Source organism: Lipotes vexillifer, unplaced genomic scaffold, assembly GCF_000442215.2.
Source record: "Lipotes vexillifer unplaced genomic scaffold, Lipotes_vexillifer_v1.1 scaffold1524, whole genome shotgun sequence".
Taxonomy (NCBI): domain Eukaryota; kingdom Metazoa; phylum Chordata; class Mammalia; order Artiodactyla; family Lipotidae; genus Lipotes; species Lipotes vexillifer.
This window is the reverse complement of record NW_006773476.1, coordinates 101,706-122,418: the sequence shown is the minus strand read 5'-3', so window position 1 is coordinate 122,418 and position 20,713 is coordinate 101,706.

Genomic DNA, 20,713 nt, shown 5'->3' with positions numbered 1-20,713 from the left:
AGGTAGTGGCTGATGGCTTGATGGCCATAGATAGCATCCTTTGCTGATATGGCAGGCAACGGTTTTCATTCACATTAGGGACCTCTAATTTATAGCCAGTTGGTCAGAAGTACCAGTAACAACCTGGACTTGCGACTGCCCTCTGAAGTGGGGTTGGGCTGGGGCAGTCCTGTAGGACTGAACCCTTAAACCTGTGGAATCTGATGCAGTCTCTGGGTAGACAGTGTCAGAATTGAGGTGAATTGTAGAACTCCCAGCTGATGTCTGGAGAATTACTTGGTGCTGTATGAGATATCCCCACCCCCTCACCCCTGCCCACAACACAGCATTGGAATTGGGTCTCAGAACCAGTTTAGCTCTACCCATTTTTGTCTTTTTGTGTGTGTGCCATACCATCAACTACCTAATTATTTTCCTTGCTGTACATTTGTCTGTCTCTTTCCTCCTCTGTTTTAGAAGGCACAGCTTCTATGAGTAACTTTGTCTTTTCCCCTTATCTAGTTATGTCCAGCAGTGGGATCATGCTGTCATTGAGTATGAACTTTTTGAAGCTCCTTGTAACTGAAGGTGTGTTGTTTTCCAGTAGGGTCATACCTACCTTACAGTCCCACCGTTGCTGTCGTGTATGGTAACCACATTATCCCTGCTTTGGAGATGTTATTTTAAGCAGTTTTGCTAGTGGTATGTCAGATTCCTTTAATTTGCATTTCTTTGATTAATAGCTAGAATGAACATTTCCCCTTATTATTTATTTATTTTTTGCGGTACGCGGGCCTCTCACTGTTGTGGCCTCTCCCCTTGCGGAGCACAGGCTCCGGACGCGCAGGCTCAGCGGCCATGGCTCTCGGGCCCAGCTGCTCCGTGGCATGTGGGATCTTCCCAGACCGGGACACGAACCCGTGTCCCCTGCATTGACAGGCGGACTCTCAACCACTGCGCCACCAGGGAAGCCCTTCCCCTTATTTTTGAGCAAGGTATTTTGAATGTGACAGCCAACACTTAAGTTTAACCTGAGGGCCTTTTAATTATGAGTATACAGTAGTTTTCTGGTTAATTACTGGTAGTGATGGTTTTTAGTATTAAGTCTCAATAGAAGTATCTAATTATTTTATATTGGATTTGTGTATTGTTTTGTAATGTCTGTTCACCTTATTCATGGTGTTAGTTCATTTCAGTTTACGAACAGCAGTTGCTTAGGAAACCTGCAATAATCTATCCATCCACTTGTCTAGCCCAGTAGTGTTAAGTTGCATTCAGTGGACAGTTTGTGGATGAGCTGTGCTCAAGTGTTTTGTAAACAGAGTATGAGAGAACCAGTGGGAAAAGCCCAGATTTTTTTTCTCACTGCAGTGTAATCTTCTTAGCAATGAAGCCGACAGTGAAATTAAATTTTTATTAGTAGTTCAGCCTGTTTTTCTTTCTTTTTAAAAAAAAATTAATTAGTTTATTTATTTTTGGCTGCGTTGAGTCTTTGTTGCTGCACGCAGGCTTTCTCTAGTTGTGGCGAGCAGGGGCTACTTTTTGTTGTGGTGCGCGGGCTTCTCATTGCAGTGGCTTCTCGTTGCGGAGCACAGGCTCTAGGTGCACAGGCTTCAGTAGTTGTGGCTCGGGGGCTCTAGAGCGCAGGCTCAGTAGTTGTGACGCACGGGCCTAGTTGCTCCGTGGCACGTGGGGTCTTCCCGGGCCAGGGCTCGAACCTGTGTCTCCTGCATTGGCAGGTGGATTCTTAACCACTGCACCACCAGGGAAGCCCTCAGCCTGTTTCTTGATAGTAATGATTATTCTTAGTCATGAGCAGGGTAGATAAAGTGAAATTGGCTGTTCGACGTTCTTCTTTGAAAAAAAATAATTACATGATGGCATTAATGGTTGTGCCATGTAGTAGTCAGTCCATAGACTACTTCCAGATAGTAAGTTCATAGACTTCCCCTATTGAGAATTGGTCAGTGTCAAGGCATTGTGAAACCAGTGGTAAAAGATACTCTTCTTTAGATATCTGAGAATATTCTGGACTATCTAACTTTAGAGTGATTAAAGGTACATTAGCAGCTTTGTAGTGAAAAAATGTTCAGGTCCGGGGAGAGAAGTTCAGGGCAAGTGGAAATATAGAATAATTTGCAAGCATTTTTGGGGGGATTAGGACTGACTTTAGTTAGGAGCATAAAATGTATTATTATAGCTTTAGTTAAAATGATCATGCATGTTATATTACGTTTAAATGTAGTGAATTGATCCCTGCTCCCCTCTCAACACAATCACCTTGTTTTATTTTCATGGTAGCTTTACCACTGCTTGCTATTTTCTTATTTCTTTGTGGTCTTCGCCCTACTGGAATTTAAGCACCATGGGAACAGGGGCTTTACTGTTTAATGCTGTTTTCTAACAATGCCTGGTATATAGTAGGCCCTTAAGAAATACTTGTTGAATGAATGAATTATCCACTAATTTAGCTGGATATGATTGAAATATTCAGAAATAAATTCAGTCCTAAATTTTGAATGTAACTAAACTTCTGAACTTAAGAATGTCTCAGAGTTTTTTGTTTTTTTATTTTTTAAAGCAGTTTGAGAAGTGGGGAAAAGATCCGAGAGGCTTGTCAGTGTTACTATAGAATACAAGAAACTAGAGGTAAGGCTAAAAAGGCACCAGTCTCCAAAGATCGTTAAGTAAATTTTTTGCTGTGTGTATCTATGTCTAAACTCATTATGTGAGCTATGACTATTAGCATATTTTCTTATCAGTTTTATCTTCACAAGTTAAGACAAGCTTTTACTCTTAAGTATCTCATTTGGTGTATTTCCAAACTTAGACAAGTTTCTTTTACAAGTTGCAAAAGTTAAGAAATCTGAAGCAGGTGAGAAAAGAGTAGTTAGAAAACTATATTGCCGTTTTGCCACCATCTTGTAGGGGGATTGACAGAGGGGGAGGTATGTTTGCTTTCACTGTGTTCTCCTGTGTTGAACCCATTACCTAATACCAAATTCTGAGTGTGCTGGTCATTATGTGTGTTAGTCAAATGTAATACTAGTGATGATTCCATCGTAGTTTTAGTTTAGTGCATTGTAGAGTTTACGTAGCACTTCCACTTTGTTCTCATAATAATCCTTTAGGGAGGGAGGTCTTGTGGTATTCATGCTATTTTACAAATGAGGAATTACCCTTTTGGAGGAGCCAAACAACACGGCCTAAGGTCACACAACTAGAATTAGTAAATTAAACACTAGAACATACATCTTATGTGTTCTGGTTCTGTGTTCTTTAGAACCATAGAATTTTAGATCAGGAAGAAGCCTTAAAGATTCTAAACTATATATACATACATATATATACACACATATATATGTGTGTGTATGCACGCGCGCGCGCGCGCACACACACACACACACACACACACATGAATTTAACATTACAAAGCTGATGTGCCAGGATTCTAACCCAGGTCTTCTCCTCAGATCGAATCTGTATTGTTTCTAGTCTTCCCTGTCTTTGATTTTGGAGATGTGTATGCTACTGGATGAACTGGCTGTCTGATAACAAAGGTAGTTGGGTTTCTTAATATTTTTCTGATTCACATCTATGTTTGTAATGGTGAATAGCTTCCAAAAACATTTAAATGTATTTTGAGGCAGCTTGAGATAGTGGAAAGAACATAAGCCTTAGAGCCTAGCAGATTTAAGTTGGAATCCTATGACTTCTTTCCTCATTAACTGTGACGTTGTGGAAATTTCCTAACTTCTTTGTTTCCTCATCTATAAAATGGGCAGGATATTACCTACCTTGAAATAATCAAAGATAGTATAGTATGTTAAGTTCCTGACACATGGAATATGCTCGATAATGTTACCATTGTTTTATTTAGCATTCATACAAATTGATATGAACAGCTGTTACTGATCTTAAATGTTAGTGGATATGAAGTTTTCAATATTATTACTACTACCTGTTGATTTTTATTGGGTGCTAGGCACTAAGTGCTTGATAAATCTGTCATTTTATTTTATTTATTTTTTAAATATATTTTTAAATACATTTATTTATTTTATTTTTATTTATTTTTGGCTGCGTTGTGTCTTCGTTGCGCGCGGGCTTTCTCTAGTTGCAGCGAGCGGGGGCTACTCTTCGTTGCAGTGCGCGGGCTTCTCATTGCGGTGGCTTCTCTTGTTGCGGAGCACGGGCTCTAGGCACGTGGGTTTCAGTAGTTGTGGCACGCAGGCTTAGTAGTTGTGGCTCGCGGGCTCTAGAGTGCAGGCTCAGTAGTTGTGGTGCATGGGCTTAGTTGCTCCGTGGCATATGGGATCTTCTCGGACCAGGGCTCGAACCCGTGTCTCCTGCACTGGCAGGCGGATTCTTAACCACTGTGCCACCAGGGAAGCCCAAATCTGTCATTTTAAATCCTTAAGCAGGAACCACGCAAAGTACAGGTGCAAATCTCTTCACTTTACAAATAGCAAAAAATTGTAGGCATGCACCTTATCTCTAACCAAGAGCCCTAAAATAAATGTTGATCTACTTGGATCTAATAATGATAAGATAGGGAATAATTAAACATAAAGTATATACACAGGAAGCGGTATTAGTTATTGTAATGAAATACTGGGGTCAATCTTAATGTCTAACAATAAATAAGTAGGTTATAGTACATCACGTGTGGTGGAATTTCATGAAACTATTAGTAGTAGTTATTACGAATATTACAGAAATGGTAGAAATGCATATAGAGATGAAAAATTATGCACAGTTACATCCATTCTGTGGTTATAGTTTTGAAAATTTTACACCTAGACATTCAGGCATGCACATATGGACAAAGCCTGGGAAGAAAAATGAGAAAAAGTGATTTATTAGTGTAATGGATGCTATATGATTATTCTAAGCGTTTTAAAGGTAATTTCGTGTGTCATTTTGTGGGAACCAAGGTCATATGCTTCCTGTGTAGTGTGCACTGAAGGACATTGATTGCCCTTAAAACATTCAGCGGGTTTAACCTAGATGACAGGGTCCAGTATACTGTTTCTTATGCTTTGTGGACACTTTAAGTAATCTCAACTATTGGCTTTTTATTCTTTTAGTAAACTCTCAGTACACATTATCATTCAACCCATTGCATTTTGCAGTGGAATTTTAGTTATTTTTTTCCCTTCTCTTTGTTCTTGAACGTGATAGCCACCACAAGTAGACCTACATATTATATAACTGCTTTTGTACCTTAATGGATTTATTTGAGAATCTTCAAGTTCTTGGGCTTTAAACCCCAGATATATGTCCCACTGCAGTATTATGAGGGGAACCATCCATTGTAATCTTTTTTGCCCATTACTTTTTCTTGTCAATCAGCAAAGCAAATACTTTACTGCTCTCTGCCTTCCGACTTACTTCATATACTTTATGGTTGATATATTTTATGGTATGTGTGTTGTTTTCTATTTCATTGCTTCCATAAAAAAGGCTGGTTTAGGTGTTAGTTTGATTCCTTCTGTTTTTCCATTTATCTGTGAGTACTACAAGACACAGTGCACCATTGATTCTTGCATTTCTCATTTATATTCTGATTTTAAAACAAGCTTGTTAGAAAGAATTTGCCTGGATAAATGATATGATGGTCTTGGTGGTTTGAAAAGTTACCAGAATGCTGCTTTTTCAGTTGTTTCCAGTTAAGGGTTGATTCTATGTGTGTCTGTCTGTCTCTCTTACATATTTTATTTATTTATTTATTTATTTATTTATTTATTTATCACAACAATTACTTTATTTATTTATTTAGGCTGCATTGGGTCTTTGTTGCTGTGCGCAGGCTTTCTCTAGTTGTGGCCAGTGGGGGCTGCTCTTCGTTGCGGTGCATGGGCTTCTCATTGCAGTGGCTTCTCTTGTTGCAGAGTGCGGGCTCTAGGTGCGCAGGCTTCAGTGGTTGCAGCAGGTGGGCTCAGTAGTTGCAACACAAGGGCTGTAGAGCGTGCAGGCGTCATTAGTTGTGGCGCATGCGCTCTAGAGTTCAGGCTTAGTAGTTGTGGCGCACGGGCTCAGTTGCTCCGTGGCATGTGGGATCTTCTCAGACCAGGGATCGAACCCGTGTCCCCTGCATTGGCAGGCAGGTTCTTAACCACTGCGCCACCAGGGAAGTCCCTCCCTGTGCCTTTTAAAAATGCAGAATTTTTCTGGGCATAGGATGTACATATAATTTAGTGTTTTTTATTCCAGAAAAAATGGTATTGTAATTATTTCTCTATAATAAGTTAGCTCAGACAATTTTGTTGTTATCGTATTGGGAAGTTCATGGGTTTGTGATTGAGGGCATATTTAATGTCAAAAGAATAGACTTTACTATACAGTTGTCCCTTGGTTTCTGTGGGGAGTTGATTCCAGGACCTGCTGTGGATACCAAAATCTGCAGATGCTCAAGTTACCGTGGTCAGACTTCTGTATCTGTGGTGGTTCCGCTCCCGCAGATTCAGCCAACTGTGGATCATGTAGTACTGTAGTATTTACTGAAAAAAAAATCTGCATATAAATGGACCTGCATAGTTCAAACCTGTGTTGTTCAAGGGTCAGCTGTATCTTTTCAGAGTGAATTGTATATAAGATGCAGTTTTTGTCCTCAAAGAGTCAGCAGTCAATACAGAAGGTAATTAAGGAAACAAAAACATTAAGAATACAGGATCATTAGGAACAGAAAGAGGTAGTGATTATCTGGGAGACTTCAGGGAATGTGCCTTACAGAGGGTAGTGATTGAGGTTCAGAAGGAGTTGACCAGGGCATTCCAAACCAACCCCCCACCCCATACATTGCAGTAGAGTATCCAACTGCTCTTAGTTGCCTTAACATACCACGAGTTTTGATGCCTCCATGTTTCTTTGCTTGAGCTGTTTCTAATGCATGGAATGCTCCTGCATCCACTTGCCAGCATACTGTGCATATCATTCTAGATTTAGATTGGGGTCACCTGGAAACCATGTCCGAGCTCCCCTTACCCAGTTAAGAGCCACTTCCCTGGGGCTTCCTGTGCATATTTATGCCAGTGTACTTTCTTTTTTTAATTTTAATTTAATTTTTTTGGCCACACCACATGGCTTGTGGGATCTTCGTTTCCCAACCAGGGATTGAACCTGGGCCCTTGGCAGTGAAAGTGTGGAGTCCTAACCACAGAACTGCCAGGGAATTCCCCATGCCAGTGTACTTTCTTATTTTTTTAAAATAAATTTTTTAATTTATTTATTCTTTGGCTGCATTGGGTCTTCGTTGCTGCATGCAGGCTTTCTCTAGTTGCGGCGAGCGGGGGCTACTCTTTGTCGTGGTGCACGGGCTTCTCATTGTGGTGGCTTCTCTTGCTTCAAAGCACAGGTTCTAGGTGCATGGGCTTCAGTAGTTTGGGCTTGTGGGCTCTAAAGCGCAGGCTCAGTAGTTGTGGCACACGGGCTTAGTTGCTCCGTGGCAGGTGGGATCTTCCCGGGACCAGAGCTCGAACCTGTGTCCCTTGCGTTGGCAGGCAGATTTTTAACCACTGCGCCACCAGGGAAGCCCCTAAAAATATACTCTTTAATACTTTTTTTCCATTTGAGTAAACTTTTGTCTTGGGTTATTCAGAATTTCTAGAAACTGGCAGTTCCTGGTGTTTCTGTAGAAGATAGACAAATTGAAGTCTATATGGAATAAACTTTGTGGATATTTCAATCATGGTTAGCTTAAACTTGGGCAGTATCTTTTAGGAAAGACACATTTCTTGTGGAAAGAAGAGTGGTATGGTGACCACTGGTGGCTTAGACTTTGGGAAGCTTCTTAAGGACGTTCTGGGGGAAATGCATCATTGAGCTGTGGGTTTCTGGCATTTGTTTGAATAAGGTTCAGATGATTAAGTGGCCCAAGCAGGAAGGGGGAAGTGTGTTTGCTTTTCTTCCCTAACTACTCATGCCTTCTCTGTCTCTAAAACTGGGTCATTCTGTATATCAGAAGTTGCTTATTCCATGACTTAACAGCAGCTTTTCTTAAAGTGGGATTGGACCCACCTACATAGGGGATTTGTGAATAATACAAGATGCCTGGCACTTGTATACAGGTCTGCTGAATGAGTCCCTAGTTGTGGGTCCTGTGACCCTGCATTTAAACAAGCGTTTATATGATTCTTATGCCCACTGGAATTTAAGAGAAGGACTCTCTTATAGATAGAATTTTCCATTATTTATTACGTGATCACCTATAAGTATGGTGGTGGAGCTGCTGTTCCCCTTTGGGGACATACAATTACAAACAATAAGTGCTTATTTGCTTTATAAGATTGATGGTAAAATGTAGCTGTTGGGGATTTTCTGCTGCTCAAGATTTTGCTAGAGATCATTTTGTGTACACAAGTGTAAGCAAAAAATATTGTTTTTATTGCATGTATTGAACAAGGTGTGTAAGATATTTCAGGGGTTTCCTATGTGATAGTTTTAGACATTTACGTAAGCATAGAGGAAGGAAACTAGCACCTCTCTTATATTTGAAATTGACTGATTCACAGGACTTTAAGAGCATAATCTCATTTGTTCTGAAGAGCTGATATGTGGATTATCCTAACAGGGCACCCATCTATTTGTGAAGCAAATATGCAGAAGGCAGGTTCAAGCCCAGAGTTTTATCTCTTACTAGCTGTGTGACATTGGGCAAGACTTTTAATCTTTTAGAAAATAATCTTATGAGTGTTTAGGGGAAGTCAATGATGTGTTACGGAAACCATTTCATTACTTAAGTATTTTGGTAAGACTTCTGGTCTTACCATGGTGGCGTGAGGGTGTTTTTCTTCTTGCGTCTAGTATAGAAATAACAAGGAGAACAGAAAAAGGCCCTCTGTAACTAAATTCCTTTCTTTCTTTTTTACATACTTGGAGACATAAAATGTGCAAATCACAAAAAATGTGTAAGGGTGGGGGTGGGTAGTGCATCAAAGAAGCATGGAGAGTAGTGAGCTAGTTAGCCCAGGGATGGCTGATCTGAGAAATCTCAAGTGCAAAAGATAATAACATCCTTTGTATGTGGCAATGGGAGTAGATAAGGAGGTGAGCGGGCTAGAAGATAAAGCCCTCGTGGACAAGGTCAGATTAGGAGAGATGGTAGGGCAGTATGTAATAACTATTGCGCAAAGACGCCATTATAGCAGGAAGTGATCTGTCTCCTTGGAAGCAGTGGAGAGAATGTTTTGCTTTTTGAAGTCAGCAAGAAAGAGGTCATCAGCCCGTTAGGAATGTGGGCAAATGACATGAGCAGGGAGAGTTTATGGAAAAGACAGTAAGAATGGCTCTTAAGTATAAGGAAATTAGAGAAGTGCAAATTAAAACTACAAGTATCGCTTCTTAGCCAGACCTATTTGGTTCCTGATTTTTATTAGTGGGCAAATACTGCATTATCCAAATCTTCTGGTTTACAAGTTTTGAATAACAAGGGATTTATTGAAAATGTATGTTTGGTTTCTGAGTTTGTGAAGTAAAATTTTATGTAGGGAGATTCACCTATAACCTGAATTATCACTTTTCATTTTAGCAGATTGGCAAAAATTTGGAAGTCTTAACAGTGCGCTTAGCTGTACAGAAACACACCCATACATAGGTTGGTTGCTGGTGGAAGTACAAATTGGTATAACCTTTGTGTATGGAGGCCAATTTTAATATTATTTGTTAATATTACAAATGCATATGGCTTTTGGCCAAAATCTGCAATCATGTACCAGTTGGTATGAGGGACAGCTTATGTGTTAATTGACTAAAATGACCAGAGCTACATGGAATTAAATATTGTTCAAGTGGTTAAAACAGATAGTGTTTTGGTGTTCTAGTATAAATGTTGAAGAAATTAATTGGAAGAAAGCATTTGGGTGGTGGTGGGGGGAACAGCACTGGTGGACACAGATTTAAAAATGTTTTATTAAGATATCATTTACATAAAGTCCAAGTCACTCTTTTTAGTGTACAGTTCTGTGAGTTTGGGCAAATGTATTATATAGTTGTATCACCATTATCACAGCAACGTATATTACAGTTCCAATATCTCTACCCCCGAATCCCTCCAAAACTCCTTGGTGTGTGTTGCTCTTTTTTCCCAATCTGAGCCCCTGGCAACCACTGATCTATTTTCCATCCATAGGTTTTTTGCCTTTTCCAGACTGGCATATAATTGGAATCATACAATAAGCAGCCTGTTGAGTGTGGCAGCTTTCACTTAGCAGAATACATTTGAGATTCGGCTGACTCGATATATCTGAAGTTTGTTCCTTTTTTACTGTTGAGTAGTATTCCATTGTATGGATATAACATAATTTGCTTATCTACTCACCAGTTGAAGACATTTGGGTTGCTTTCCACCTTTTGGTGATTACAAATAAAGCCACCCAATTTTAGGGCTTCCCTGGTGGCGCAGTGGTTAAGAATCCGCCTGCCAATGCAGGGGACACGGGTTCAAGCCCTGGTCCAGGAAGATCCCACATGCCGCAGAGCAACTAGCCTGTGTGCCACAACTACTGAGCCTGCGCTCTAGAGCCTGCGAGCCACAACTAATGAGCCCACGTGCCACAACTACTGAAGCCCGTGCACCTAGAGCCCATGCTCCACAACAAGAGAAGCCACCGCAATGAGAAGTCTGTGCACCGCAATGAAGAGTAGCCCCCGCTCGCCTCAACTAGAGAAAGCCCGCACGCAGCAATGAAGACCCAACGCAGCCAAAAATAAATAAATAAAATAAATAAATAATTTTTAAAAATCATATTAAAAAGCTATTTTAAAAGAAGCCACCCAATTTTATAGTTGAAGGTTTTTACATTTGAGTCTAGGATTCATTTTGAGTTAATTTTTGCATATGGTACAAGGTATGGATTAAGGAACTTCTTTGGCAAATGGATATATAGTCGTTTGAAGACAGTCTTTCTTCATTGAAATGCCTTGGTGCCTCTGTCAAAAAGTGAGTGACCATATGTGTGTGGGTCTATTTCAGGTCTCTATTCCACTGATCTGTCATAATCACCATTTACAACGTCTTGATTACTGTAGCTTTATAGTAAGCCTTGATACAGTGTATAGTGTAAGTTCTCCAAATTTGTTCTTTTTCAAAATTGTTTTGGCTTTTCTGATTCCTTTACTTTTTCATCTAAGTATCAGTTTGTTGATTTTTTGGGGAAAAAAAACTTCTAGGATTTTGATTAGACATTTTAAAGTTTGATTTTGGTATAATTAATACTAGATTCATAGGAAGTTGCAAAAACAGGAGAGAGGTCCCATGTATCCTTCACTTAGTTCCTACCAATGGAAACGTCTTGCATAACTGTAGTACAATATAAAGACCAGGAAATTGACATTGGTGCAATCCACAGTGTATTCAGATTTTACAGTTATATGTGTGCTTTCTTGTGTGACTGTCTTTGTGTGTTTTTAATTTTGTGCAACTTAACACATGTATAGATAGATGTAACCACCACCACCATCAAGATACAGATCTGTTCCATCATCACAAAGATCCCTCATACTACCCCTTTATTGTTACACTCATCCCCCTCTCTCACCTTCTTCTATTCTGTTCCTAATCCCTGGCAACCACTGACCTGTTCTCCATAATTTTGTCAATTTGGAGGCTGTTCCATAAGCGGAAATCATACAGTATATGCTGTAGAGATTGACTTTTTTTCACTCAAAATAATTCCCTTGAGATTCATGGGAATTGCATGTTGTTGCATCCCAACAGTTAATTGGGATGTTGTTGCATCCCAACAGTTAATTCCTTTCTATTGATGACTCATATTCCATGTACCATGGTTTGTTTAACCATTCACCCGTTGAAGGATATTTGGGTTTGTATTAGTTTGCTTGGGCTGCCATTACAAAGCACCACAAACTAGGTGGTTTCAACAAATTTATTGTTTCACGGTTCTGGAGGCTAGAAATCCAAGATCAAGGTGTCAGCCAAGTTGGTTCCTCCTGAGGGCAATGAGAGAGAATCCATTCCATACCTCTTCCCTAGCTTCTGGTGGTTTGCTGGAAATCTTTGGGGTTTCTTGGTTTATAGAAGCATCACCCAGGTCTCCACCTTCATCTTCACATGACATTATCACTGTGTGTGTCTGTCTGCAAGCTCCCCCTTTTATAAGAATATCAGTCATACTGGATTAGGGCCCATCCTGATGACCTCATTTTAACTTGATAACTTTTGTAAAGAACCTAACTTCAAATAAGGTCATATTTCAAGGTACTGGGGGTTAGGACTTCAAAATAGGAGTTTGGCGGGGGGGCGGGACACAATTCAACCTATAACAGAGTTGTTTCCAATATTTTGCTATTACAAATAAAGCTGCTGTGAACATTCATGTACACATTTGTGTGTGTGTGTGTGTGTGTGTGTGTGTGTGTGTGTGTGTGTGGTACGCAGGCCTTGCACTGTTGTGGCCTCTCCTGTTGCGGAGCACAGGCTCTGGACGCGCAGGCTCAGCGGCCATGGCCCACGGGCCCAGCCACTCCGCGGCATGTGGGATCCTCCCGGACCGGGGCATGAACCTGTGTCCCCTGCATCGGCAGGTGGACTCTCAACCACTGCGCCACCAGGGAAGCCCCATATACACATTTTTGTGTGGACATAGATTTTCAGTTTTCTGGGATAAATGCTCACAAGTAAGATTGCTGGTTTTTATGGCAAATGTGTGTATGGTTTTAATTTTTTAAATTTTTAATCAAAATAATCTATATATAACGTTGAATAAGTTTAAGGTATACAATGTGCTGATTTGATACATTTATATATTGCTAATATGATTACCATAGTAGCTTTAGCTGACACTTCTGTTCCGTTACATAATTATCATTTCTTTTTTTTGTGGTGAGCTGTATGGTTTTTAGAAGAAACTGCTAAACTCTTGACCAGAGTAAAGATATAGCGGAGACTACCTTACATTGTTCAACCAAGTACTTCAATTTTTTAAAAATTAATTTTTATTGGAGTGTAGTTGCTTTACAATGTTGTGTTAGTTTCTACTGTACAGCAAAGTGAATCAGCTGTACATATACATATATCCCCTCTTTTTTGGATTTCCTTCCCATTTAGGTCACCACACTGCATTGAGTAGAGTTGATTTTTTTTTTAAAGCTAGATATTTCTTTGACTTTTGCCATAAAGATACAAGCTTTGTTTCCTATTTACTGTATAAATAGGAGACAAATACAGTATTCTGAGTGTAGATGTCAATTGTCAGTGTCTTAATTTATAACATTACATTTTAAAAGATGTCAATAGTTATGTTGTATAGTATGCTTGTTCACTAGAAAGGTGTCCTCAAGTGATTGGTAAAATCTTGTTAATATTTGATACAAGAGACACTTGCTTGATAAAAGGGTTTAAGTTTAAAATTTTTTATCGTGGTAAAAAAAACTGTAAAGTTTACCATCTTAACCATTTTTAGGTGGACAGTTCAGCAGTGTTAAGTAAATTGACATTGCTGTGAAACTGATCTCCAGAACTTTTTCATCTTGCAATTCTGAAACTCTGTACCCATTAAACACCATCCCCTTTCCTGCCCCCCTGCCAAAATGTGGTAACTACTATTCTGCTTTCTGTTTCTATGAATTTGATACTTTAGATAGCTCATGTAAGTGGGATTGTACAGTATTTGTTTTTTGTGACTAACTGGCTTATTTCATTTACAATAATGTCTTGAAGGTTCATCCGTGTTGTAGCGTGTGACAGGACTTCCTCTTTTGTTAAGGATGAATAATATTCCAATGTATGTATATGCCATATTTTGTTCATCCATTCAGCTGTTAATGGACATGTGGGCTGCTTCCACCTCTTGGCTACTGTGAATTTGCTGCTATGAATATGGTTGTGCAGATATCTCTTAGAGACCCAGCTTTCAAATATTTGGGATATATACCTGGAAGTGGAGATTTGCTAGATTATACGGCAGTTCTATTTAAAAATTTTTGAGGTACCTCCATACTGTTTTCCATTGCAGTCGCACAATTTTACAATCTTACCAACAGTGCACAAGTGTTCAATTTTTTTCCACATCCTTGCAGGCACTTGTTATGTCTTTTTTATTCTAGCCATCCCAGAGGGTGTGAAGTGATATTTCATTGTAGTTTTGATTTGGTTTCAATTCAAGTGCTTTGTCCCTTTTAAATTTGTGTTATTTGATTTTTTTGTTGTTGAGTTGTAGGAATTCTTTGTATATTCTGGATATTAACCTCTAATCAGGTATGATTTGCAAACCTTTTCTCCCATTCTGTAGGTTGCCTTTCACTCTGGTGGTTGTGTCCTTTGTTGTGTAAAAGTTTTGATGTAGTCCCATTTGTCTATTTGTGCTTTTGGTGTCATATCCAAGAAATCATTGCCACGTCCAGTGTTATGAAGCTCTTCCCCTAAGTTTTATTCTATGAGTTTTATAGTTTTAGGTCTTACATTTAGATCTTTAATCCATTTTGAATTAATTTTTGTATATGGTGTGAGATAATGAATAATCCGACTTCACTCTTTTGCTTGTGGATATCCAGTTTTCGCAGCAGCATATTTTTGAAGAGAAACCCCATGGAGTGGTCTTGGCACCTTTGTCAAAAATCATTTGAATGGGGCTTCCCTGGTGGTGCAGTGGTTGACAGTCCGCCTGCCGATGCAGGGGACATGGGTTCGTGACCCGGTCCGGGAAGATCCCACGTGCCCCGGAGCAGCTGGGCCCGTGAGTCATGGCCGCTGAGCCTGTGCGTCCGGAGCCTGTGCTCCTCAACGGGAGAGGCCACAACAGTGAGAGGCCCGCATACCGCAAAAAAAAAAAAAAAAAAAAAAATCATTTGAATGTGTATTCAAGGGTTTATTTCTGGCCTCTCCATTCTATTTCATTGGTCTGTATGTCTGTCTTTTTATTTTTTAATTAATTAATTAATTTTATTTTTGGCTGTGTCTTTTGTTGCTGCATGTGGGCTTTCTTTAGTTGCAGCGAGCGGGGGCTACTCTTCATTGCAGTGCGTGGGCTTCTCATTGTGGTGGCTTCTTTTGTTGTGGAGCATGGGCTCTAGGCGTGTAGGCTTCAGTAGTCATGCTGACTCCGTAGTTGTGGCTTGTGGGCTCTAGAGCGCAGTCTCAGTAGTTGTGGCTCACTGGCTTCGTTGCTCCGTGGCATGTGGGGTCTTCCCAGACCAGGGATCAAACCCGTGTCCCCTGCATTGGCAGGCAGATTCTTAACCCCTGTGCCACCAGGGAAGCCCTGTATGTCTGTCTTTATGCTAGTATTGCACCTTTGTTATATGTTTTGAAGTCAGAAAGTGTGTTTCCTCCAACTTTGTTCCTTTTTTCCTAAACTGTTTGGTTATTTGGAGTCTGTTGAATTTTATGAGGAATTTTTCTATTTCTGCCCAAAAAGGCTCTTGGGATTTTGATAGGGATTGCTTTGAATATGTATATTGCTTTGGGTAGTATGGGCATCTTAATATTAAGCCTTCTAATCACTGAACATGGAGTGTCTTTCCATTTATTTGTGACTTCTTTAATTTCATTCAGCAGTGTTTTATAAATTTCAGTGTTTGTTGAGTCTTCCACCTGTTTGGTTAGGTTTGTTCCTAAATATTCTTTTTGGTGCTATTGTAAATGGAATGGTTTCCTTTTTGGATTGTTCATTTTTAGTGTATAGAAGCACAACTGACTTTTGTGTGTTGACTTTATATCCTGCAACTTTGCTGAATTTGTTTATTGTAACAGTTTTTTTGGTGGTGGGGGTGAAATCTTTAGAGTGTTCTACATGTAAGACTATATCATCCGTGAACAGAGATAAATTTGCTTCTTTTTTTCTGATATGGGTGGCTTTTATTTCTTTTTCTTGCCTAATTATTTTGGATAGGACTTCCAGTACCATGTTGAATAGCAGTGGAGAGAGAGGGCATCATTGCCTTGTTCCTGATCTTAGAGGGAAAGCTTTTAGTCTTTTACCATTAGGTACGATATTAGCTGCGGGCTTTTCATAAGTGTCCTTTATTATGTTGAGGTATTTCCTTCATTGTCTAGTTTGTTGAGTGTTTTTATCATGAAAAAGTGTTGAATCTTTTATTTATTTATTTATTTATTTATTTATTTATTTATTTATTTATTTATGGCTGTGTTGGGTCTTTGTTGCTGTGCGTGGGCTTTCTCTAGTTGTGGCGAGTGGGGGCTACTCTTCCTTGCGGTTCGCGGGCTTCTCATTGTGGTGGCTTCTCTTGTTGAGGAGCACGAGCTCTAGGTGCATGCACTTCAGTAGTTGTGGCACACAGGCTCGGTAGTTGTGGCACATGCATTTAATTGCTCTGCGGCATGTGGGATCTTCCCGGACCAGGGCGTGGACCTGTGTCCCCTGCATTGATTGGCAGGTGGATTCTTAACCACTGTGCCACCAGGGAAGTCCCAAGGTGTTGAATCTTATCAAATGCTTTCTCTGTATCAGTTGAGGTGATCATGAGGGGTTTTTGCCTTTCATTCTGTTAATATGTACATTACAGTAATTGATTTTCATGTGCTGAACCAGCCTTGCATTTGGGGAATAAATCCTACTTTGGTCATGGTGTATAATAACTTTTAATATGCTATTGAATTTGGTTTGCTAATATTTTGTTGAGGATATTTGTATTGGTGTTCATCAGGGATATTGGTCTGTTGTTTTTTGTAGTGTCTTTATCTGGCTTAAGTTTAGTTTTTAAAAAGTAATTTACATGTTTTAATCTTTATTTAGGAAAGCTTAAGTTTAGAGAGAATTAAAATAATTTTGGAGTACAACATATATGTGACCCTCCTGTCATTGTCATTGTGTAGAATTACCAGCCTTTTAGATTTGAAATGAGAAATTGGAAGTACCTATACTGTGTTCATAAACTTTATTGTGAAAACATGATTTCTGAACTTTAATATGAATGTAATTCAAGCCTGTGAATTGTGTACTGTGGATGTTAGTTAGTAGGAAGGTTAGTGGTTTATATCAAGTGGATGTGAATGCTAGGTATTTTAATAAAGTGTTACCTAATCAGACGTGGAAGGGACAAGAAATATTAAATATAGGACTTCCCTGGTGGTCCAGTGGTTAAGACTTCACGCTTCCACTGCAGGGGTTGTGCAGTCCCTGGCTGGGGAACTAAGATCCACGTGCCACATGGTGCAGCCCCCCCAAAAAAAAGGTATTAAATATGTAGCATGTATGTTATGCTGCCATAATAAAATGAATAAAAAATACTGTGCTTGGTAGTAGTAACTGCAGTTCTAAATTTTAGATTAAAATTTCTCACTGTCCTCTGTAAAGTGATTTATTTTACACTTTGTTTATTAACCGAATTGTATCTAAGTTACAGTTGTGTCTCCATCTTCATGTGAGTTATTAATAAACACTCAAGATTTCATTTAGATACTTTTTAGTGCCTTGAATAAATGTGAAAGTGTTTTTGGTGTAATCAGTCTGAGAGTATATGAAATAAAAATTTGGATTTCCCTCAAAATCTGGGTGGGATTATCCTGTCTTCATCAACTTTGTTATGAAATCTGCCTTGATAACCACTATTGATTGAAATCTGCCAGTGAGCCAGTGGTGCCCAGTGTGAAGTGGATTTGATGGTAATGATGCATTGTGCTTATATCATGCTGTATACCATTTACAAGTGTTAACACATGAAATTAGCTCGTTGTTGTAAATTTGATTTTCAGATCTAGACATTCATTTATACCAGCTAATTTTGTCTCACCTCTGAAATGTCGAAAGCCACTACACTCAGTAGTAATTGCTGCTGTTTACTCATGTCTTAACATACAGAAAGTTATGTCAGTGGGGTACATACATACTTTAAATTATTGCAGAAGGCTAACTTCAGAGTATGATATTCAAGTATAAGTGAGATGAAGAGTGAACATTGGCAGTATTTCAAAAATTGATTCATGATTTAGCTGTTGACCTTGCAGACTGAGGTATGATTATGTATTTATTTATTTATTTTTGGCTGCATTGGGTCTTTGTTGCTGCGCGCGGGCTTTCTCTAGTTGAGGCGAGCGGGGGCTACTCTTCATTGCGGTGCGTGGGCTTCTCATTGTGGTGGCTTCTCCTGTTGCGGAGTGTGGGCTTCAGTAGTTGTGGCTCAAGGGCTCAGGAGTTGTGGCTCACGGGCTCTAGAGCACAGGCTCAGTAGTTGTGGCGCACGGGCTTACTTGCTCCGCGTCATGTGGGATCTTCCTGGACCAGGGCTTGAACCCGTGTCTCCTGCATTGGCAGGCAGATTCTTAACCACTGCGCCACCAGGGAAGTCCTGAGGTATGATATTTGATAGTATATGATAAAACAAATATTTACCTGTTTTGATATTTATTTTGCGATAGGGCCAGATAATGTCTAGTCAACAGCAGCTGGCTAGGCAAACTGGGGAAGTAGCAGACTTGGAATTAGATAGTTTATATATGTCCACTGTATCAGGTATGATATGGTATCCAGTGTCTAGCAGCAGTCAGTGTCAGTATGGTAGACAGATGAGAGGAGGACAGTATTGTGGCATTTGGATTAGGGCAACTGGAGAGACACAGGGAGACTTTTTTTTATATAAATTTATTTAATTTTGGCTGCGTTGGGTCTTCATTGTGGTGCGCGGACTTTTCATTGTTGTGGCTTCTCGTTGTGGAGCACGGGCTCTAGGCACGTGGGCTTCAGGAGTTGTGGCTCGAGAGCTCTAGGGCGCAGGCTCGGTAGCTGTGGCGCACGGATTTAGTTGCTCCGCGGCATGTGGGATCTTCCCGAACCAGGGCTCGAACCGTGTCCCCTGCATTGGCAGGCGGATTCTTAACCACTGTGCCACCAGGGAAGCCCACAGGGAGACTTTTTAGGGTAGGTTTAGGGGCAGGATTCCAGTCCCTGGGATGGAGCTGGTAGATAAAATACAGCAAGAACAAGGCAGAATGTTGATCCTTGGATGACTAAGGCACAGGGTACGACTGAGTACAGAGTGATAGAGTACTGGGTCTGCAGGAATAAGGCAGAAGCTTTTTCTTATCTCCCCCCTTCTCCCCCCTCCTCAAAATGGTAGCACTTTGTGCATGTGAAGTTAACGATGGAGTGCTAGATTTTCTACAGAAATCAGAACTGGTGGTCGAGAACTGGGGCAAGCTGAGTAGGTTGGGCCAGGTGATCCTAATTGTGGTTAGTCCTTGAGTCACATTTGGAAAGTATTGGGGAATGTGGGTAGACAAGAAAATAAGGAAGATTGCTGAGCATATACTATCATACATTTAAAAATAGGAGGGGAACAGGTGGATGTTTCCAGTTCTGTCTGGCTTAGTTTCTGGCAGTGTATAGTGATGCCAGATGTGTGTAGACTGTGCCCCAGCTTGCTCCTTCCCCCCTTCCTGCAAGTAAAAGTTGTTTTTGAAGTGTTGTGGCATTAGGTGTGTTCACTTTGTCTACTTAGTTATTTTAGAAAGTTTTTTTTTTTACTTCTGGCCTTCCCTTTCTTCTGTATATTATTTTTTAAGTTTGTAAGGGCAGATTTTTGACCTCCCCTACGGTTAGTTAGGAAATATAGACAGGATTATTAATTCTTTTATGTATTTAGATTTCTTCTAGTCCTACCTTCTCCAGATTACCTATTCCTGCACTAGAGCAGGTGCTTCCATTAGAAATTCTTTAGGACTCCTTCCTAGTTTGTGGAAAGGAAAATACATTTGCAAATGATTTATGTGGTAGGTGTAATGTGAGTATGCTATCAAGAAACACTTAGGTTAAAATTGTGTTGCTGGCCTGAATATACATGATCATTGTTTGATTTGTCATTCTTTTCACCCTGTTGTTTACTTAGAAGACTATTAGCAGAAATTAGGGAGATAAACAGAGGGAGGAAAAATATCTTTTTGAGCAAGGAGAAATCTTTTTTTATAAGGCTTTTTTCATTTCTTGCCCTACCTATGTACTCAAAGTTGCCATGTATCATTTGACATAAGGAATGATAGTGACTTTCCTGTTTTGAGTAAATAACTCCAGGAACTAGTCTCCCTTTTCTTTCACAGTCTCATCCTAAATGAAAGACTTCTGTCTGCTATCTCCTAAGAAAGTAGATAAGCCAATAAAAAGGAACATACCTTTGGAGTTCATATGAAAGTTTCTGTTCCCTGCTAATCTTGAGTAGGTGAACATAATAAAGATAATTTTATGATAGAACTCAGTTTCTTTTTGTAGATGTGTAACTTTTTGACAATATGTATCTGAAATATGAATAGATCAGGTTTTAGAAGCAGAGATAGTTTTGTAGTTCCTCTCAGTTCAGATTTTAAGAGAAGGTATTGAAAAATAAATATCCACCCTCATAATTTACTTTTTTTCTTACTAATGATAACATCGTAATTAAAAATTTAAAAATCAACCACATTTTCACCACTCTGATATGTTAACTGTTTTCCTTTGTTTTCTTTTTGGTTAATATTGTATCCTAATATAAGGCTTTTAACTTATCAAACTTTACCCATGTTGCTACACAGTCATCATATGTAGTTTCAGTGTATGAATATGAATTACATTTTTGTACTGTAAGTTAATCCATGGCTGGGCATTTAAGTAGTTCCTATTTTTAAGTGTTTGCATTATAATGATGGTGGCATTTCAGAAAGGTACATACGTTTCCAAGATGTGATCCTTATAGATAGAAGAACGTAACCCTTTTGGGCTAGTGTTAAGATAAGGGTGTGATGTGTGGTATATGTGCTGAATTTACTAGCTTTTAGCAGTTAATATTTCTG